At 38.4% G+C, this 24139-nt stretch overlaps 1 pseudogene; it reads right to left on the bottom strand.

The window, feature by feature from the left end:
• Positions 1–1983: 1983 nt before the first annotated feature.
• On the bottom strand, positions 1984–5558 carry LOC143631194 (triacylglycerol lipase OBL1-like; annotated as a pseudogene).
• Between the last annotated feature and the right edge of the window lie 18581 nt (positions 5559–24139).

Here is a 24139-nt window from a genome sequence, read left to right as displayed (position 1 = left end):
GCTCAGCTGACATTTAGGGTATGGTCTCGATAAAGGCATAAATTTTGTTTATATGTATTTTAAAAAATGATTTTAAATAATAAGAGTTTATTGCTCCATAAACCAAAAGGACCAAAAACGTTATTGCTACAGTAAGTGAATAGCTTTGTGTTGTTTGCTTCTATTACAATATCGCTTATCATTTGGAAAAATATATATATACATGGCCCATTTTTTAATACTTGTTTTGGGCATTCAAATACTCAAAGACGTCCCTTTTGTATATAACATATTCAAGGTGATGTCTGTCAAATGCAAGATACAATGCATGTGTTTCTTTGTCATATGAAACTGGGAATTTCATTATTCAACTTTAGCCAATGTCCTGGCTATCCCTAAACCGTACGAAGTTTAAAGAAACTTAAATTTTGGAAACAATAAAGAAAAAATAATGCTAAATCTTAAACTTATAGCCAAACATGTTTCTAATAACTTTTATTAAGTAGTATAACAGTAAGCTTCTCATCTATCCCCTAAATCTTGTGAGTGGAGTTTGTTAATTACAGGGTGGGATATTGAGTGGTTGTGAGTATAAAATATAGGGTATATAGAGAAAAGGTAGGTTTTTTTTTTTGTAAATTTTGGGAAAATGTAGTGTTTTTTTTTTTGTAAATCATAGTGTGGAGAGAGAAACTGTAATTATAAAAATATAAAATAATATTATTTAATTAAATATAAGAGAGAAATATATTATTTTTTAATGCAACTATAGAGATTAGGATGGAGGATAGGCTGAGAATGCTCTTATATGCACTAAAATAATAATCAACACTATGTTTTTACGTAGTCACCAATATACAACTTGCGTACTAATATTGTATGTTATGTAACTCCTCCTGGATGCTAAACTAAATTATTTAAAAATTAATACTAATGAGTGTAAATTGCGGTTTTTGTCCGTGCGGTTTTGACAAAATATTTAATTAAGTTCAATAGTTAAAATTTATCTTTTGAGTCCATGATTTTTCATTCTCACTATAATCACATCCACCTCCATTAATATTGTCCAACAACCGATTTACCTCCATCAGCGTTTCTCACAAGTGTCCCGTCCTTTATTTTCACCAAGACTTGTCTTCTACCCTCTTTTTTTTGTTGGTTGGCCCGGGGGGGAGGGGGGGGGGGGAGTTACTTGGTTCTTTTATAAGAATCACTCAAGTTATATATCAAAATCATGTAAATTCGAATTCTTGGTTATCATCTGGCATTAAAATTCTTGCAAATGTATGGTTGATGGAATTTTAGGTGGAAATAAAATTTGCTATTAAAATAAATCTGACGCTAAAATCGGATTTTAGCTAAAATTCCGATAAAAGGCCAAATTGCCCATCACATACAAACAATGTAAATTAAATATTTTTTTGTCTTTGCTTGTTAGTAAAGGTTCTTGCTATTTGAGGAGAATGTCATGGTTCAAATTTTGATATTGAGCTAGATTCTTTTGATGTAGTTTAGTAGTAAGAAGTAGATGAGTGTACGCACGTGTGAGTCATGTTCAAAAAATAAAAATAAACTTTCCATGGATAATTACTTCGCATAAACAACTTAAATCGACGCATTAGATAACATAAATAACTTAAATCAAGTGTATCTTTGTATGCCAAATTGCCCATCTCATACAAATAATGTAAATAGTTCCTGTCTTTACTTGCTGGTAAAGGTTCTTGCCATTTGAGAAGAATGTCATGGTTCAAATATTGATATTGGGCTAGATCATTCTTTTGATGATCCTTAGTAATAAAAAGTAGGTGAGTGTGCGTATGAGTCACCGTTCAAAAAACAAATATAAAAATTTCATGGATAAATTACTTGACATAAACAACTTAAATCGATGCATTACATAACATAAATAACTGAAATCAAGTGTATCTTTGTAAGCTACAGATGATATGGTAGCAATTAGGCCGAGTAGTACCATTAAATACTTTATTTCAACACAATTTATTAGTAACTTATAATCATCATATTCCAGTCCATTAAGACGTCGTCTTTGTTTGGATTAATAATCTTCTTGAAACAGCCCAGCCTAGTGAGATTAACATAATCTTGAGGACAATGAGCCGATACACCAGGAAATATTAGTCCAAATAATCGAACCCCCAAAAGAAGTATCCCTTCTTTGTACTTCCTCCCGAAAGCATATGTCAATGCACCACTTCGTACCATTTCGAAAAAGGCATTCAAGTACATTAGCACGATCGATACAGACCAGAAGTAATTCTTGTTCAGTACTTCATCACCTTCAAAACACCATTCCAAACTAAGTTAAAAGTTTATTGTAATTATCTTTCGCATACTTAAATTATATGATTTAATGTTGTCTCTTTGTAATTATACGTTATCATTTTACTTTTCTATTTAACCAATTAACAATATATAAAATCTTACACGATCATTATTATATTGTACAGAAACAAACCCTTATAACGAAGTGAAACGCCAGGGTTACACAAAGAATTTTTTAGGATTAGTAGGTGTTTTAGGATTCATCAAAGTATTTCTAGGCGTTTTTTGTAAGCGAACTTAGCAAGTTCGCATAGGTGGCAAATATACTCCATAGAGTTTGATGAAAAGCTCTACTAAGTATTAAGTTTGGTCAAAAACTCTATAGAGTTCCTCTGTCACTGACACGAATTCGCCGAGTTAGTTTGTCACACCAGCGAACTTCAATAAATATTGTCAAAACTTGCATGAGTTCACTTGCATTGGTAACGAACTATCTACAAGTAAAAGAATTTTCAGAAACCACCTAAAGATAAACTGGTTTCTAAACCATGCACATGCTAAAACAATAGATTAATTACCTGCCCTTTGTAGAAGCTGTCGAAGTAGTAACAATATCCAAAGTGTTTGAACATAAAATCAGAATCATCAAATGGTATTCTCGGCACAATGTCATTTGAGTAAACGAACCGAAAGTATCTCTCAACGCCCAACAGAGCTTCCATGGATTTACAGAATTCAGCATCTCCAACCCTCGGTTGTCCAAATGTACACACCTGCAAGTCTCTCCAGCAACTCGGACTCATTATGGAATTGCAATATCGCTGTAAACAAGACCGCTAGTGCACCACCTAAACTATGGCCCGTTACAATAAACCGGGTGTTCTTGTTTCGGTCTAGTTTTTCTCTAAGAACTTGCCTGATTTGGTAGTAAGCAAAAGGTTTATCATCATGCTGCTCGATTTCTTTAGGCCATGAGGTTTGGCTTTGTAACCCCAAGGCTTTCATGAAACCCATGTGGACTTTACCTATGCCGTGAAGACGGAACCATGAGAAATCAAGATCCGTGCACAATCGTCTGCGCTAAAGGGAGATGTTCCTCGAAATGAGACCCAGATTAAATCATGAACTCCGGTTTTATCGATGAATATAAAAGCTTGCGTGGGGCGTTCCTTTTTGGTCGCTGATTTTGTGTCGAAAGCTACAAAATATGTTGTGGAATCAAGAAGTGTAGATGCTTAATACAAGTGAACTAATAACATTATAGTGGCTGGTTGTTTCTTATAACGGTGGCAAAACAAACCCAAATGGGTTGTTTTTGGTCAATTTGGATAACTTTTAAAATTGAGATGGGTCATGATGGATCAAAAAATTTTTGCAATAAGGTCAGGATGGGTTGGATAAATGCTAGTGACTTTTGGTTATAGGTTAAAATGGGTTTGTTGGGTTACAATGGACTAAAACAAGCTTTATTCCATTTTATTTCAAACAAAACCCGCATAACCGAATAGAAACCGAGAAATCAAAACCGAAACCATTGAAACCGAACATATACCGAAACCGACCGAAATGAAAAAAAGCAAAACCGAAGCAAAAAAAGAAACTGATAAAACCGAACCTGAACCGAGACAAACCGAGTTCTTTTTTTTATAATTTTTTTTAAGAACGAGGAAGACGGGGGAAACATTTTAGTTATTTTACTTTTTGCGTTTTCGATTTATATTTTGAGTTATTATTTTTTTATTATTTTCTTTGAATATATTTTTGAGGGGTTTTTGAAACCCTTTGTATTTTAGCCTTTACTTAGTTCAAGACAAGTTAACTTTACCCATCTTGACCCATACCCATCCTAAACCGAATAAAACCGAGAGATCTAAATTGAACAAAAACCGAAAATATTGAAATCGAATAGATACCGAAACGAAAAAAAGCAAAAATGAACCGAAAAAGGCCGAACCTGAACCGAGCCGAAACCGAGTTTTTTTTTTATGAACGAGGACTACGGGGGAGACATTTTAATTATTTTAGTTTTTGTGTTTTTGATTTATATCTTGAGTTATTAGTTTTTTATTAAATTTTTTGAATATTTTTTTGAGAGGTTTTTGAAACACTTTGCATTTTAACCTTTACTTGGGTCAAGATGATTAACTTTACCCATCTTGACCCATACCCATCCTAACCCATACCCATCCTAACCCATCTTTACTCTCTATTTAAAAATCCATTCTAACCCATACCCATCCTGACCCAAACCCATTCTAACCCATCATCCAAATCCAACAAACCCACTCATATTGCCCACCTCCGGTTTCTTACCATCCGAACAGTTGTAAAATCCTACAAACTCCATCTGCACAAAGAATGTTTATTAATTTAGTTGTATATAGTGTCTAGAAGAAAGATAAAAGAGAAATGATCACTTTCGCTAGGATTAAAATTTACTAAAAATTTTAATGCGTAAAGGCCATTTTATCAAATTTGTCAGTCGACTCAAGATGGCCATATGGTGGCTTCTATATATTGTATTAAACTTATAATTGATAGAACCTTCCCATGATCCTCGACTATTTTCTTTACACGAGCTTCGTTCTCGTATGCAGTTTTAGCAGCCATGATCGCAAGCGCGCTAATGTAACGTGGATCTTCACGATGGATTTCATCATCCACCTCCACTCTTGTGTCTGTTAAGCCAATCGCTGACGAGAAATTTGGCGATTCTCGACATAGTTCCACGTTCTTCCCTGAAAAATGCTACTCATTAAAATAACATTTTATTGAAAGAATAACAAATAAGAACAATCTAACTGTTGATGGTTACCAAATAGGATTTATCAGTATTTTGATCATGCATGAAAAACAAGTATACATGCAGACAATACGGCATTAAAATGAACAATTATTCACGCTAAAAACAGTATACATGTAAACAATACATATGGCATTAAAATGAACAATGTTTTAAGTTAAAAAAAAAAAAAAAAACCTTGAATTGTATTCATGACGAGCATGTAGAAGCTATCATAGTGCGACCAGAGATTCAGGGAAGACTCGATGAAACGCCCCAAACGTTCCAACAGTCTGGAAATTAACTTGAGACCCGTAATGAAGACAATGGAGATGAAGATCAATAATCTATGAATGAATGTTCCACGTAAGCCCTCATCATCATGGGAGTTTATGAATCTTCTTGCTCCGATTTTTTCTTCGAGTTGAAGAAGACATAACTCCCAAACTCCCACCTTGTTGAGATCCAACCGCATATATTCATCGCCCATGTTGATTTTGTTTCTCTAGAGAAAAACTTGTTCTTAGATGTAGACGAGTATGATTGCATATATGTTCTTGCGTAGCATTTTATAGATGGTGTGAGAGAATAAGATTAGCTTACTTGTTGGATAATTATTCTCTGCAAAAGATGAACATGCTTCCTAAAGTTTAATTGGGCGGATTTGTGATTTTTGTGTTTAAAGGATATCACTGGATTTCCATATTATTTTATGATTATCTTTTCACCATTTGTTACCATATCCTTAGGTGTTGTCCATGTTTAGCTCATAAGGTTTTTTTATTTATTCCTTTACTTTCTGATGTATTTCTTAAGTTAAAAACACAGTAAGAATTCTCTTTATTACCATCAAACTTTAGAATGTTTGTGGGTTCTATAAATTATTAACTAATTAATCGATAAACATAAAACTATTAAGTAAGTAATCAAATATGGGTCAATGAGGTTGGTAGTCAACTGACAAAAACAAAACATTTAAAACATTAAGGGATTATGAGTTCTTCGGTTCAAGTTTACAAAATGCTAGAAATTCACTGTTAAAAAAATCAAATATGGATTTTAAGATGCATAAGGTTCATTGGTTGGCAGAGATCGAATTCAACTTTCCAACTATGAAAGTTATAACCACGTTACTTGGAATAGTATTCTTCCCAAAAAGAAATGGCATGTATCACGTTTAGACTTCTTTCATTGCCAAACACCAACTTTTAAGTTTAAAAAGTCATTCCAAAAACATGGTGGTTGGAAAATTTTGCATCACTAAGTATATGAAAATGCATTCTTCCCAGGTTTTAGACATAGTTAATTATATGTAATCTCAGTTAATACAAATGCTAACTATTTTGCTTGTGTTCTACGTAGTGAGAGCTTCACAACAAACCAAATTGCGTTCAAGACGGAGCTAGGATGAATGAGATACTGATACTCGAAATTAGGTATTTAGTAGTTAACAAAATAAAGTGGAAAAGTAGGATCTTGTCATATATTGGTGGAGAGACAACCTAGAAGGGTTGTTAAGGAGGAACAATCCTTACTTGATGTTCCGTTTAAAGGAATTACATGTAAGCAAAACCTTGAAGGGTGCTTTAACTAGCACGCACGCATAAGCTCACGACGTGGACTATTAGCGTAATGTGATGTTTTTTGATTGCACACTTTGAATGTTTGGTAGTGCGGTTTCTGCGGATGTGGAGCGCTGTGCGTGTTGCGCGCCAACGTGGTGGGTCTGGATGATTGCTTATGAAACGCTGTCTGTGCTTGCATGCCTAGACAGGACCCGTAAAGTGGCATGCCAGCACGCACGCCTCCACTAAATGTAGAATTTGAAAGGAGCTTGTGTTACACTTTAATCAAACTAATTGTGTATTTAAAGCGTTCAATGCAATTTATTTGGTTGTTTAATTCTCCACTCTAATTCAAAGGCCTCACCTTTAGAAGCACTTGACACACCTCGAACTTACAAAAAAATACAACAAAGATCTACAACGTACCTCTCAGTTCTCAATTTAGGGGTGTGCAGATTGAAAAACCCGACCCGACCCGACCCGATAACCGATTTATATGGAATTAAAAGACCGAATACATGACCGATTGTTTGAACGGGTATCGGTCCTAAATATTGTCGGTCCTCGGTTCATTTCACAAAAGACCGACACCGATTAATTAATTCACTTCAGGGTTTCAGTCTGTTAGTGGCAAGGATCTCTCATTTCTGAATGCAATTCAATTGCAATAACTCTTCAAGCAGACACATATGTTCAACTGGTAAAATTTATTTAGCTTATGTTGAATTTAGTCTATGATTCTTCCTTTTTACTTGATTAATACATTGTGATTTCTCAATTTTGGACCAAAATCGATCAATATATGTGTAAGTTATTGTTTGATTTAGTATGCCCTCCAAATGTTCGATAAAATGTCTTAATGAAAACGTGTTGTTTCCTGAATATTATCGAATAAGAAGTAGTCACTCAAACACCATGTTTTGATAAAATTATATAAACATACCACGAAAACATAAATAATCTGATTGAAATTGGACTTAATCACTTAATATTTCACTTATCGAGCTCGAGCCGGCTCGCAAGCCTAAACGAGCTTGTCATTTATATAATTTTTTTAAATATATATATAATAATTATTAAGTAATATATATAATGTTATAAAAAATAAATAAGTATAACTAAATAATATATATTATTTTAGACATAAAATTATAATAGAAAAAAAAATATAAAAATAATTGATAAATAGTAAACGAGCCCGAGCCGAGCTCGAGCTTCAAAATCTGCTCATGAGCCGAGCTCGAGCTTTGAAAATAGAGCTCGAAACAAGCCGAGCCGAGCCGAGCTCGAGCCTAGTCGAGCCCGGGCTCGGCTCGGCTCGGCTCGTTTGCACCCCTACATTCAAGTAACGCAAGTTCAAAAATCAAGATTCACAACCCAGCACTCCTCTGGTAATTTTATTACTTGCATCTATGAATTAATACTTATAATATTTGTTTGAACTGAAGTTGTGAATGTGTTACATAATTTATAAAATTAAGATAGACAATGGGAGCTTCCAACATTTTTGTGTGCAGCTTGATTTTGATATAATGGAGCTTCCAACATCTATGAATTAATACTTATAATATGTGTTTGAACTGAAGCTGTGAATGGGTTACATAATACCAGTTCCAACATTTTGTTTGAACTGAAGCTGTGATTTTGATATAATCGGTTATAGTCAGTTTTCAATGGACCCGACCCGAACCCAACCCGAACCCGATTGCCCCTGATATTAAAGACCGAATATTAAAGTTTCTAAATAGGGTCGGTCCGGGTTCGGGTTTTTGAGGGCCGGTTCTTCGGGTTTTTTCGCGCTGGACCTAAATGTGCACACCCCTAGTTCTCATTCTTCCTTTTTTTTAGTTCCTAGTTTCATTTTGGATCCTCCTATAATATTAAACATTAATTCTCAGCCCCCTTTTACTTGCGTTATTTACTTACTTGTAATTTTTTCAGATTAGTTGTAACATTTATGGCGCCAATGAAGAAACGTGGATCGACTCACTGGTAGACGATCTACTTTCCTCGGGTGTGATTATGCTATTTCACCGATGGTTCTCTGGGATCTGGGTTCTTCCACCTACAAAATGAACAGCACCGTAAACTTACCCCTCAGAAAGGGACAGAGGGGTCCTCTTTGGGGTAACCCTCCGGTGTGAGAATAAGTATTTGTGGGAGAAGATAATAATATGAGAGTAAGGAAAATGGAGTGTATTGCTTAATAGCTGAATACTCTGTAATTGTATGTAATTGGATCCTGTCATCTCCTTGTGGAGTTGATGTGGTATTTATAGTGCTAGGGTTTCCAATGATTGGGCTCAGACCCAATTAGGGCTTTGTTGGCCTCTTCCAGTTGCTTTGCGCCACGTGTCCTTTGGGACACCTGGTGCTTTTTCATTGGTTATAATCACGTGGTAGCACATGGGTTTTGCTGAGTTGTCCACCTTTCATTGGCAGCTGTCAACATTAGCATATTCTTATTCCTTAAAAAGATACCTTCTGGAAGGTTGTCTGACGTGCACAATCAAGGTTGCCCTAATCCTGATTTGGATAAGGACGAGGTTGATTATGTGCATGTGTGATATGCGCCTATCCTGAGGATGCGCGAGGTCTTCTCTTTATTCTCACGCGCAGATGATTCATGCGCAAATGTGATATGCACGAGCATGTGATATGCGCCACGCGCATATGTGATGCGTGAGCATATGTGATGCGTGAGCATCTGTGGTGCCTGAGCATATGTGATGCCTGAGCATATGTGGTGCCTGAGCATGTGATGCATGAGCATATGTGATATGCGTGAGCATATGTGATATGCGCCATGCGCATAGGTTTTGGCTTTGCGCCTTCATAATGTCTTGATTTCAAGCCTCTTGTCTATATCTTGTGGGTTGACCCGCCTCGCTCGGTGTTGAGGCGGGTACATACCTCTTCACAACTTAACCACCATAACCGTTAAACCGAACCATAACCGATATAATAGAACCGATTTTAACCGATAATTGACATAACCAGTGGATCGGTTAATGAATTTTTAAAAACAGCCAAATACGGGTCGGTGTTGGTTAAAGATAATTCCAAAACCGTAACCGAACCGACCCATTTATTTAACCAACAATATGTTTGGGATTAACTTCCACCAAGCATATCATTGGATTATATCATTTTAAAGCTTTTGGTTCAACGTTTATTATCAAATTAAGTTGAATTTCATTGTTCGATTATATAATATCATTCTTTTCTTTGAATGTTTGGTATTAATATTATGGATTATATACTTTGTAAGATTATGTCATGTCGTTTTTTGTAATAATTGGTACCAAACTTTTAGGCCAATTACATTTTTTTGGTTACGGTTAACCGACCCATAACCGACTCACTATAACCTACAAAATCGACTAACCATAACCGCCATAACGGGTCGGTTATGGTTATGGTTATTCAATAACCGACATATCGGTTATGGTTATGGGTTTGGCTCAAAACCGCTTCAAACCGACTCATGCACTGTAACACCCCGACCAAAGGCGGATTATACATCGGGGCGCCACATATTGTTTCATTACTCGTGACACTATTGGGTGTCAATATTTAATAAATACATTCGTTCGCGCACGCGCAAAGCAAACACAAATAATATAAATCAACATAAATCAATATATTATAAATCATAATATCCGAACAGCAATAACTTGTCTTGATACATTTTAATCTAGGTCAAAAGTAAAGAAAACTTCCTACGTGTCCACAAGCTCCAAAACAGCTACTGCAAACCTGAACATGTGTTAAAATAAACGTCAAACACTTGCGTGTTGGTGAGAAATCAAGTTTAATACAATACATAGATAACCATAAATCTGCGCGCAACATGTGTATGTCTGGGTTTCAACAAGGGTGTAATCAGATCGGGACCAACTCTAAGAGACAAGACTGCCAGTGCTCACAATTGAGCTCACAAACAAGACTAACTGTGCAAGTGTAACAAAAGAGAAAATCATAAACGATAGTTCTCCCGTGTTCATCTAATGGTACCATGAAAACTGCGGAATAGACCGACAAGACGGTTAATGATCCACACATACAAATAACAGCCAAGTCTACGTCCTCAACACATGGGATACTGCGCGACTAAAGTTCATAAACAAGTTTAAGACTCTAAGTTTGTATGAACACATGAACATCCCAAAACATTAAAAGCAAAAAGGGATTAGGTACGAGATTACTCACTTGATAAAGATGCGATGATAGATAAAGCAAGAACCAAACAAGCAAGTTAACCTATAAGTAAAGATTATTGTTTTAACGATCGGTTTTAAGTCTTGATTATAAGTTAGCATAATTAATAAGTAAATTATTATATATATATATTACCGGAAAAGCAGGGCAGAACAGGGAGGAAGACGGAGGCAAGAGAGGAGGGAGGCGGCTGAAGAACAACGGCAGAGAGCAAAAAGGGAGGAAGAGAATAAGTGTAGTGTGTGAAGTGTTAAGAAAATAGTACTATATATAGGCAAACCCTAGGGGACACAAACCCTAGAAAAGATCTCCAAAAGTAAAAGAAAAGATATCAACAGTAAAAAGTTCTGAAAAGTAAAGATATCAAAAGATATGGTAGCAGGGAAAAAGAGGAAAAGGTTGACAGGATCCAGAAAAAGGCATGGGAGAGGACAGATAAAGTTACTGGTCAAGCATGGCAAAAGCAGATCTCAAAAGATTATGTCAGTCACTTTATCTGCCAACCAATGGGGTTGGTGCGCATGCTGCGCTGAAAGTAACTTTTCAGACATAAAGCAGATTAGGTCAACAGCTCAAAAGATAAGACAACTCAAAAGCAACGGCTAGATTAAACAGAAGAAAACTCAAAAGGATTCAGCGCGAGAAGGCTAAGGCGCAAAGGCAGACACAGAAGGTCAAGAGAGCGCGAGCGCGAAGGCAGACAGAACTAACCTTAACGTGTCGCGGAAAGAGCTACATTTCTAAGCGCGCCGCGGGAAGAATCACATTTCTTAGCGCGCCGCGGGAGGAACTAAAATTCCTAGCGCGTCGCGGGAAGAACTATAATTCTTCGCGCGTCGAGGGATGAACTACGATTCTTAGCGCGCTGCGAGAACTACAAATCCTTAGCGCGTCGCGGGAAGAACTTCCGTTCTTAACGCGCTGCGAGAAGAGTTCGTCTCGCGAATCGCTGTACAGGTGGTCTTCACGCAGGATTCCTTGTAAGGGGTCTGGCGCGTGAAGCTGCGCAGACAACCTTAGGCGGGAAGGAACAAGGACAAACAAAGAGTTAGAAGAAAAAGAGGGAAACAAGGCTTAAGGGCGGGACGGCGACAAGAGGGAAAAGAAGGCGGAAAGAGAGAAGGAGAGGGACGGGACGGCGGAAAGAAAGAGAGAGAAAGAGGCGGGAAGGAAAATATATATATATTATTATTAAAAATAAAGTATAAGTATAAATAAATACTAAATCATAAAAGAAAGAGATCGGGTCAGAGAAACGGGTACATGGGTCGGGTCAGATCGGGTCAGATGTCACAGTCTCCCCTACTTTAAGAAATTTCGTCCCGAAATTTATCTCGAAGTAGGTTGCGCAGAGAACAGGTGCGGGTACTTGATCTTCATTTGATCTTCCCTTTCCCATGTAAACTCGGCTCCGCGCTTGGACTCCCAGCGAACTTTCACGATAGGGATACGACTGCGTTTGGTTTGCTTAACCTCGCGATCCATAATTTCAACAGGCTTCTCAACGAAATGCATAGTTTCATCAACTTGAACATCATCAAGTGGAATGTGAAGGTTCTCGTCAGCTAAACACTTCTTGAGATTGGATACATGGAACGTTGGATGCACATTACTGAGCGCGGGCGGCAGGTCAAGTCTGTAGGCAACTTTTCCCACACGCGCGAGAATCTTGAATGGACCAACATATCGAGGAGCAAGCTTACCTTTCTTCCCAAAGCGGACAACACCTTTCCAGGGCGACACTTTGAGGAGAACAAGATCACCAACTTGAAATTCGAGAGGCTTCCGCCTACGATCTGCGTAACTCTTCTGTCGGCTTCTGGCAGTCAGCAGATGATCACGGATCTTGGCGATTTTATCGGTTGTCTCTTGAACAAGTTCGGGTCCTGTGATTTGAGTTTCACCCACTTCGCTCCAACAAATCGGGGAGCGGCACTTACGACCGTAAAGTGCTTCAAATGGGGCCATACCAATACTGGAATGATAGCTGTTATTATAAGAGAACTCGATCAAAGGCAGGTGCGAATCCCAATTACCTCCAAAATCAAGAACACAAGATCGGAGCATATCCTCAAGAGTCTGAATAGTTCGCTCAGACTGACCGTCAGTCTGAGGATGATATGCCGTACTCATGTCCAAGCGAGTTCCTAGCGCAGATTGGAGAGATTTCCAAAAGCGAGATATAAAACGGCCATCGCGATCGGATATGATGCTCAAAGGAGTACCATGGCGGCAGACAATTTCCTTGACATAAAGCTGCGCGAGATGCTCAACACGGTAGTTTTCACGAATGGGCAGGAAGTGAGCAGACTTAGTCAAACGATCCACTATTACCCAAATGCTATCATGTTTGCTTGCTGTCAAAGGTAACTTGGTAATAAAGTCCATCGCTACACATTCCCATTTCCACGTAGGAATTTCTGGTTGTTCGAGCAAACCAGATGGGCGTTGGTGTTCAGCTTTCACTTTAGAACAAGTCAGACATCTAGCTACGAACACAGCAATATCCTTTTTCATACCGGGCCACCAATAAGTTATGCGCAAATCCTTGTACATCTTATCAGCGCCAGGATGAATAGAATACCGAGATTTGTGCGCTTCACTCAGGATATCAGCGCGAAGATTCTCATCAAAGGGAACCCAGATGCGATTAAGATAGCAGAGAATTCCACTCAGATTAGGGACAAAGAGTGCTTCCGCGCCACACGCTAACTCGGCGCGAAGGTTACCATTACTGATGGATGCGCGCTGCGCGTCACGAATACGCGATTCAAGGTTGCTTTGAATCGGCGCGAAGTGAAGCTGCGTGCGCGGCAAAATACAGTTAAGCTGGCAGGGTTTTCGGCTGAGCGCATCGGCTACCACATTAGCCTTACCAGGATGATACCGGATCTCACAATCGTAATCGCTGATGAGTTCGTTCCATCGGCGTTGCCTCATGTTAAGTTCCTTTTGATCAAAGATATGCTGAAGGCTTTTATGGTCAGTGTAAAGGATACACTTAGTACCATAAAGGTAGTGTCTCCAGATCTTTAAGGCAAAAACAACTGCACCAAGTTCGAGATCGTGAGTTGTATAATTCTTTTCATGAACCTTGAGTTGCCTTGATGCGTAAGCGATAACCTTGCCTCGTTGCATAAGAACACAACCGAGACCTTGGTTGGATGCATCGCAATACACGACAAAATCATCATTACCCTCAGGTAGCGCAAGAACAGGAGCTTCACACAACAAACGCTTGAGCGATAGAAAGGCTTCTTCTTGCTTCGAGCCCCAAATATACGGTTTACCTTTGTGCGTTAGAGCTGTTAAAGGCAAAGCGATCTTCGAGAAGTTCGAAATGAAGCGCCGGTAATAACCAGCTAAGCCCAGAAAGGAACGGATCTCAGAAGGAGAGGATGGCGTAATCCAGTTCTTGATTGCTTCAATTTTGGATGGGTCGACATGAATACCCATCTTGTTTACAACATGACCAAGAAACTGTACTTCATCAGACCAGAATTCACACTTGGAAAGCTTAGCATAGAGCTGCTCGGTTCGAAGCTTCTGCAACACCAACCGAAGATGTTGCTCGTGCTCGGCCTTGGTCTTAGAATACACCAGAACATCATCGATAAACACAATCACGAATTTATCCAAGAAAGGCCTACACACCCGATTCATTAGATCCATGAAAACGGCGGGTGCATTGGTTAAACCGAAGGACATGACCAAGAATTCAAAATGGCCATAACGAGTTCGAAAAGCAGTCTTCGGAACATCTTCATCGCGGATGCGCAACTGGTGATAGCCAGAGCGGAGATCAATCTTCGAGAAACAAGAGGCACCTTGGAGTTGATCAAAGAGGTCGTCAATACGCGGTAAGGGATACCGGTTTTTAATAGTGAGTTTGTTCAACTCGCGGTAATCAATACACATGCGAAACGATCCATCTTTCTTTTTAACGAACAACACCGGAGCACCCCAGGGCGAAGAGCTAGGGCGAATGAATCCTTTAGCGGTCAACTCTTGAAGTTGGCTTGCCAATTCTTGCATCTCAGCGGGCGCAAGACGGTAAGGAGATTTAGCTACGGGGGAAGCACCAGGGACAAGATCAATACGAAACTCGACTTCACGAGCGGGAGGGATACCAGGAAGATCATCAGGAAAAACTTCAGGGAAATCACGCACAACAGGGATATCGCGAAGCTTCTTCTCTTCAGCAGGTTTAACCACATGGGCTAAGAATGCAACACACTTCTTCCGCATGAGTCTTTGGGCTTCGGCGCAAGACATAAGTTTAAGACCGCGGGAGGGTTTCTCGCCGTAAATATGAAGATCACCATTTTATCGAGGTATGCGAATCATTTTCTTGGCGCAAATAACTTCGGCGCGATTCTTCGAGAGCCAGTCCATACCAATGATAACATCAAAGCTTCCAAGAGGCATGGGGATGAGGTCAATCAGAAAATCGTTTTCGTTAAGGTTAAGCGTGCAATCTTTAATCACTGAGTTTATTAAAACAGTTTCACCATTAGCCAATTCAACTGAAAAATTTTCTTTTAAATCGTTGCGCGGTCGCGCAAGCTTCTGCTCGAAGGCGCGAGAGATAAAACTTCGATCGGCGCCAGTATCAAAAAGTATAGAAGCATAAAATCCGTTAAGCAAAAATGTACCATTAACTACGTCATTATTCGCTTGCGCTTGGTGCGCGGTTATGTTAAAAGCTCGTCCACGCGTCACTTGGTTCGAAATCTGGTTCACCGGATTCGCTTGTGTGATTTGCACTTGTAGTCTCGGGCACGCGTTCCGGAAATGACTGGGATCACCGCAGTTATAGCACGACCTGGGTCGTGGGTTTTGGTATGTTGGTTGTGGATTCTGCGGGTAGACTGGTGGTGTTGGCGCAAGTGGATTGGTGGGAAGGACTCTACAGTTCTCAGCAGTGTGACCAGTACGGCCACATCGGTTACAAAGTCGACACGGGGTTTGGGTTGGGTGGTGAAATCTACAGGTTGGGCAGAAGGGATGGTTTCCTGTGTAAGGTTTCTTAGTTGGCGGGGCAGGGAGTGCTGGATTGGTTAGGGCATAGTTGTGAACTACAGGGGGAGTTGGGTAGGCTGACAGTGGGTTAGGCGCGTAAACTGGGGGTTGATAAATGGGTTGCTGGACAATGGGCGGGTTGGTAAGCGCATAGGCCTTGCGCCTGCGCTTGAGGTTGTTATGGTTTGAGGGTTCAGGTTTGGTTTCTGTTGGTTCAGGGGCGGTCTTGGTGAGTTTGGTCTTCTCAGTTCCCCGCAGGAACAGGGTTCCTGCTCTGACATGGTTGTCGCTGAGCACAGCGGCCAACTCAATAGCGTCAGGGAGGGTTACTGGGTTTCTGGCCCATACAGAATCTTGAATTTCCATGGGGAGACCCCCAAGGAATTTCTCTATGGCTCGGCGGGAAGGGGTAACAAGGTGAGGGACAAGCAGGCTTAGTTCATGGAAGCGCGTCGCGTACTCGCGCGCTTCGCCACTGTATTGCTTAAGGTTCCAAAATTCCTCCTCCAGGCGCTTAACTTCGTTGGGAGGGCAGAATTCTCGCGTAAGAATTTCCTTGAATTCCTCCCATGTCATGCTGGAAGCAGCCTCTGCGCCACGCGCATGAGCTACTCCATTCCACCATGTAAGCGCTCTAGATTCCAGGACACTGGAAGCATACATGGTTCGTCTGTCTGAGGGGCATTGGGTGTGGAGGAAAGTGTTTTCAATCTTTTCGAGCCATTGGAGCATCACGGTGGCTCCTTCAAGACCTGTGAACTTTGGAGGGTTACCCGCGTTAAAGGACTTAATGTTATAACTCGAGGTGTTGGTATTGTTTTGGCTCAAAGCTTGGGCTATTGCGGCGGCCATTTCCTGGGAACGTTGCTGTCTACGCATGCGCGAGGCTTCTCTTCTCTGAAATCGGCGAGATAGCGGAGGCATTCTATAAAAGTTTTAATTTTGGTTAATGTCTTAGCGCAAAGTATAATCTCATAAAGCTTGGTTTCACGGAGTCAGTTACAGTCAAAAGTTAAAGTAAAATAAATGATCCTAAATGCAGACTTAATAAAGGTAACAAATTTGAATCAAGAATCGACAATTCATGTATCACCATGACTTTCCGAATTCCCAATTTAAAATATACGAGCAAACGAGTATTGGAGATTGACGATTTCATGTATCACCATGACTTTTCAATCTTCAATATAAAATATACAAGAAAATGAGTATTGGAGGTTGACAATTCATGTATCACCATGACTTTTCAAGTCTCCAACCTCAGAACATAATCGTAGATGGAATTTGAAAATCAACAATTCATGTATCACCATGACTTTTCGGATTTTCAAATCCAACAAACGAATATGTAAGAAAATCAATAAAAATCGAAATTCAATTAAAAATCGAAATATCGCGAAATAAAACATAAGATCACATACTGCGCAAGCGCGAGCATATTCATAAATAACGAGTAATTAACAATAAGCGCGCAAACATGAGATTTCTCTCATGCGCGAGAAGGGACTCCTAGGTATTCTAGGTCGTTACGTCTAACCACCTATCCTAAAGTCAACCTGGCTCTGATACCAATCTGTAACACCCCGACCAAAGGCGGATTATACATCGGGGCGCCACATATTGTTTCATTACTCGTGACACTATTGGGTGTCAATATTTAATAAATACATTCGTTCGCGCACGCGCAAAGCAAACACAAATAATATAAATCAACATAAATCAATATATTATAAATCATAATATCCGAACAGCAATAACTTGTCTTGATACATTTTAATCTAGGTCAAAAGTAAAGAAAACTTCCTACGTGTCCACAAGCTCCAAAACAGCTACTGCAAACCTGAACATGTGTTAAAATAAACGTCAAACACTTGCGTGTTGGTGAGAAATCAAGTTTAATACAATACATAGATAACCATAAATCTGCGCGCAACATGTGTATGTCTGGGTTTCAACAAGGGTGTAATCAGATCGGGACCAACTCTAAGAGACAAGACTGCCAGTGCTCACAATTGAGCTCACAAACAAGACTAACTGTGCAAGTGTAACAAAAGAGAAAATCATAAACGATAGTTCTCCCGTGTTCATCTAATGGTACCATGAAAACTGCGGAATAGACCGACAAGACGGTTAATGATCCACACATACAAATAACAGCCAAGTCTACGTCCTCAACACATGGGATACTGCGCGACTAAAGTTCATAAACAAGTTTAAGACTCTAAGTTTGTATGAACACATGAACATCCCAAAACATTAAAAGCAAAAAGGGATTAGGTACGAGATTACTCACTTGATAAAGATGCGATGATAGATAAAGCAAGAACCAAACAAGCAAGTTAACCTATAAGTAAAGATTATTGTTTTAACGATCGGTTTTAAGTCTTGATTATAAGTTAGCATAATTAATAAGTAAATTATTATATATATATATTACCGGAAAAGCAGGGCAGAACAGGGAGGAAGACGGAGGCAAGAGAGGAGGGAGGCGGCTGAAGAACAACGGCAGAGAGCAAAAAGGGAGGAAGAGAATAAGTGTAGTGTGTGAAGTGTTAAGAAAATAGTACTATATATAGGCAAACCCTAGGGGACACAAACCCTAGAAAAGATCTCCAAAAGTAAAAGAAAAGATATCAACAGTAAAAAGTTCTGAAAAGTAAAGATATCAAAAGATATGGTAGCAGGGAAAAAGAGGAAAAGGTTGACAGGATCCAGAAAAAGGCATGGGAGAGGACAGATAAAGTTACTGGTCAAGCATGGCAAAAGCAGATCTCAAAAGATTATGTCAGTCACTTTATCTGCCAACCAATGGGGTTGGTGCGCATGCTGCGCTGAAAGTAACTTTTCAGACATAAAGCAGATTAGGTCAACAGCTCAAAAGATAAGACAACTCAAAAGCAACGGCTAGATTAAACAGAAGAAAACTCAAAAGGATTCAGCGCGAGAAGGCTAAGGCGCAAAGGCAGACACAGAAGGTCAAGAGAGCGCGAGCGCGAAGGCAGACAGAACTAACCTTAACGTGTCGCGGAAAGAGCTACATTTCTAAGCGCGCCGCGGGAAGAATCACATTTCTTAGCGCGCCGCGGGAGGAACTAAAATTCCTAGCGCGTCGCGGGAAGAACTATAATTCTTCGCGCGTCGAGGGATGAACTACGATTCTTAGCGCGCTGCGAGAACTACAAATCCTTAGCGCGTCGCGGGAAGAACTTCCGTTCTTAACGCGCTGCGAGAAGAGTTCGTCTCGCGAATCGCTGTACAGGTGGTCTTCACGCAGGATTCCTTGTAAGGGGTCTGGCGCGTGAAGCTGCGCAGACAACCTTAGGCGGGAAGGAACAAGGACAAGCAAAGAGTTAGAAGAAAAAGAGGGAAACAAGGCTTAAGGGCGGGACGGCGACAAGAGGGAAAAGAAGGCGGAAAGAGAGAAGGAGAGGGACGGGACGGCGGAAAGAAAGAGAGAGAAAGAGGCGGGAAGGAAAATATATATATATTATTATTAAAAATAAAGTATAAGTATAAATAAATACTAAATCATAAAAGAAAGAGATCGGGTCAGAGAAACGGGTACCTGGGTCGGGTCAGATCGGGTCAGATGTCACATGCACACCCCTACATTTTACTACCGAATATTGTGATTTGCTCCCTTATTTGTTTTATTATTCATAATGACGAACAAATGGATGCAATAACAATTTTTTTAATGTGTTTTCAATGCATTGTGTTATAAGTTCTCGTCATTGTGTTTTTCAATTGTTACTCATATTACGGATAAAAATTAAAACAAAATTACGTCATTGTGTCCTTCTGCTCATCATTTTAATGTTCGTCATTGTATATTTCTACTCATCATTGTGTTTTAGTTGTATTACGTTCAGAATCTTTTGTTCGGAATTAACATGTGGCATTCACTTAATTGGAGAAAAAGGAGTATTATGTTCATTGTGCATTACATTCATGTTATTGTGTAGTATGTATTTTCCATTGGTGTCTTACGTTTCAGGTCATTGTTTAATATGCTTTCACAATTGTGTTTTACATTTCTGGTTATTGTGCAATACGTATTTATCATTGTGTTTTATGTATTAGATAACTTGTTTTTTTATCATTATATTTATATATTAGGATTACACACCGGTGTATTAGTATTAAAAAAACACAATGATGAGAAAGACACAATGATGAAAAAAAAAAGACATAATGACAAGCAAAAAAACACAATGGTGTAATTTTTATTTTAATATTTACATAAACAAAGTTTAACTCATATTAAAAATAAAAAAAAATGTTCATTATTATGTTGATTTTTTTTAAATGTCGTATAAAAGCTTTGAACGTTTTAAAATAATTGAAGAATAAGCATGTGTTTTGACATGGAGAGAGAACATTCGTAGTTACTTTTATGTTCTTTTCCCTTTAGTCTCTACTTAACATATGCCAATCAATTATCAATTATGGCTACTTATTATTTTTGTAAGCCTTTCTAAAATAATTCAATTCTATCTGTAAATTCCTATTACATTTTAGTTATCTTGTAATTATCTCGTAGTTTGTTACTTAACTTTGGAATGTGTGATTTTAATATGGATATGGGTAAGCTTTTTTTTTTCTTTCTATGCAAATCATTCTTATTGCATGTCTTCATAAGATCATGATCAAAATTTTCTTTAAATTTTTATCTTTATGATATCGTACTTAGAACATGTGGTGTTAACGAAATTACCTCATTGTATGGGTAGAAACGCTATAATTAAACTGAAGGAACAATATCATATTTGTTAAAAGATCAAGAATCAATCGAGGATTTAGCAAAGCCAGCTAATCTCTCCCTTTTGATATGGATCTAGGTTAAAGAACAATTTCATGTTTCACCTGTAAATATGTTGTGCTCAGTGCATGGCAGGAGGATCTCATTCTTTACTTTGAACTTGTTCACACAATCACACATGTTTCATATTCGGTGATTATAAAGTGCATACGAAGTTCTATGATAAAATAAGGAGTCACCTTTTTAATATGCTAAGATAAATTACATTTTATTTTATAGTAACCATACCCAAAACCTTATTCATGGCTAACTGTATATAATTATTTCGGAATGATGCACAAAGCCTATAATACTAACAATCTAATTAAAACTTTTTGTATAACATAAAATTGGCAACAGTATTCATATGAAATGTGAAAGATAAAAGATTTTAATAATACAAAATAAAAATTATTATTTTTATTATTGTAGATGTAGGGCAATCATATATTAATTTACAAGAAGAGGAGGGTACGAGATAATGAAATGAATGGGGAATGAAATAAACTAGGGAATAAAATGAATAAAATAATAAACTCATAATCATTCATTTGTTTTGTTTAGTAAACCTATTGATAGAAAAAAAAAAGAAAAAACTTAGGAATGAAATAAAATGGAAAGAATATCCCTTTCTCAAAATAATAAGAATTTATCAACATAAAAAATTGACAATGGCAACGGTGGTGGCGGCGGCGACGGAGACAATGGTGATTGTGGCAACGGTGATGATGGTGGTTAAACGACAACAGTGGTGGTGGTCACGGCGGCGATGGAGATAATGATGGTGGCGACGATGGTGGTTGCCAACAACGGTGGTAGCGCGATGGAGGTGGAGGACATGTGGTCGTGGTGGCGGTGGTGATGGCAGTGATCAGGTGATGATGATAGTAGTGGTAGATGTTGTGGTCTAGCGGTGGTGGACGTGGCAGCGGCTGTTAGGTGTTTGAGGTAGTGGTGGCGGCTGCGGTGGTGGTGGTCAAGCGGTAATAGTGGCCTCTGGCGATGGTGGTGGTTGTGGTGGTCAAATAATGGAGGTGGTGGCGTTCAGGTGGTGGTGGTGGTGGTGCTGCCACGATGGTGGTCAGATGGTGGTGGTGGTGGTTGTTGTTAGGTGATGTTTTCAAGAGAGTAAAATGAAAGACGGAAAAAGAATAAAAAGGAAAGGTGGGAAGGAATGTGATTTATTGTGTAATTGTTAATTCAATTCCACTGACCAACCAGACACCCCATTTTTCATTCTCTCACAATGATTCATTCCATTCTCCATATCATTCCTGCATACCAAACACTACACATGTATTACTTCAAGATTATACAACATAAGTCAACATAAAGAATTGTGTATCAAGAAATCAAGTGTTGATACATTAACAATAAAAAGTTTTGAACAACATTTAGTAGATCAACATGCACCTTTTAAAGATGTATAAATGTGAAAGAGTATTATAGACGTTGCGCTATCTTTACTTTACTAAATTACATCTCATTGGATTTTATTAGTAATGTTTTTAGCGAGTCAACATAACTAATCTGTAAGTACTAGGGGAGGCAATACGTAATACACTCTTTTACCCTTAGCTATGATTTTGTCACAACGTATATTTGTAGGGCAAATATTCTATATTGTTTTTAGGATTGTATATGTCATTTTAATTTGCTTTTAGTCGGTGTAGTACGTACTCGGTACGTTTATTTTGTAAACTTTGAAAAAATTGGGACCCTATATAAGGTTCACTTTACCCATTTCTTCATGAGAACTCCAACAAATCTTTCACAAATTCAAGAAAACCTTTGGAAATAAAAAAAATTTCTCTCTCCACTTCATTTTTCTCTCTTTTTACATAAACAAAACTAAGATCCGAGATCCGAGTGTCGTTGGTGATTTCCGCTAACCAACAACACGGATTGATCCGAGTCAAGTTGTGAGATCCATTTAGAGGACCTACAAGTGGTATTAGAGATTTCTGCTCGACTTTTTGTGATTTTCGGGTCAAAATTCCTGAGTTTTGATCTTAGTTTTTTTGTTAGATTTGAGGTTGATTTCGTGTTACTCACCTATTTTGGAGTCCCTTACACCTCAGAAATACACGAGAATCACCAAATCTAAGTTTTTAGTGTTTTAAGTTTTTTGTGTCCGAGCTCAAATTCGGCTTAAAAACTCAGATCTAGGGTGATTTATTGATTTTTAGACTAAAGTCTTTTTGACTTTTTGGAAGTTTGGGTGTTATATTTAAAAAAAAAACAACTGTAGCATGCGAAACACTGTAGCAACTCATGCGAAACACTGTAGCGACTCGGCACTATAGTAACTCGGTACTGTAGCAAAAAAAAACAAAAAAAAAACCCTTAAAAAATTTTTTTCTTTCAGAAAAAAATCTAATCGAGTTTAAAAAAATGTCTTACGAACCTGAGCTTGGAGGAAATCTGAATATGGGTGAAAGCCAAAAGAAAATATTAAAAAGAGAATTCGACATGTTTACACATATTAAAGGAGAATCGGTTGCCTCTCTCATCAACAGATTTGAGTCGCTCGTCACCAAAATGAGAAGTGTCGGTACCATCAATGGTTTGTATGAGATAAACATGAAGCTATTGGATTCACTGTCTTATACATGGAACATCAATGTGGTTACCATCAAAAGAACCACAAATCTATATACCATGACACTCTTAGAGTTGGATTCTACCATTAAGTCTTTTGAAATAATGGAAGATAAGCTCCAAATGAACAATCATTCCAAATAAAATAAAGTTGGGACAAGTAATAAAGTTGGGACAAGTGCTGCAATTGAATGCAGTCATGCATGTCCTATCATTCCCGACACATCACCTTGCGATGATGTAAACCACAACTTATGCACGCAAGCTTGCATTGACAAAGTTACATATTATAGGCACCATCAAAATAAAGTCTTGAAAGAAAATTCAAAACTTCGAGAGTTAAATGCTGAGTATGTAAAAGTTGACAAGATTTACGTTGAAAGATTGAAACTCATCGTGATGATGTAGTAAATCTTAGACTTAAAATTTTTCAAAAAGAACAAGAAGTAATATACTATAAAAATATAGTTTCTGAATTAAAAGATAAAATTGAGAGTTTGAAACTTGATGCTTGTGATAAAAAGAAACAAGAAAAGATAGTTGAAAGATTTGAAACATCATCAGGAAAGTTAGATGATATTATTAGAGCCCAGAGAAGTACTAAGCTGAAAGCTAGGCTAGGGTACGATTATACTGCTGTACCTCCACCTTTAAATGATAATTATACCAATTTGCCCCACTTCAGCTATAATACTTCTTCCGATGAAGAAATGTCATATGGGGTTAGTAAACTACCAAAGCCAGTGATATTTGTTCCTCCTGTGTCACAAACTACTTCTCCAGTCTTAGCATCTGATAAATCTAACATCAATGTATCTTTTGAAGCTGGTTGTGTAGAAGAAAGTGGGTCGGTGGAAACGGACACAAGTTGTGATTGTGAAA

This window comes from Bidens hawaiensis, unplaced genomic scaffold (assembly GCF_021521415.1).
Source record: "Bidens hawaiensis isolate Kalapana, Puna unplaced genomic scaffold, B.hawaiensis_p1.1 tig00005959_1, whole genome shotgun sequence".
Lineage (NCBI taxonomy): Eukaryota > Viridiplantae > Streptophyta > Magnoliopsida > Asterales > Asteraceae > Bidens > Bidens hawaiensis.
This window is presented reverse-complemented; position numbering and strand designations above follow the sequence as displayed.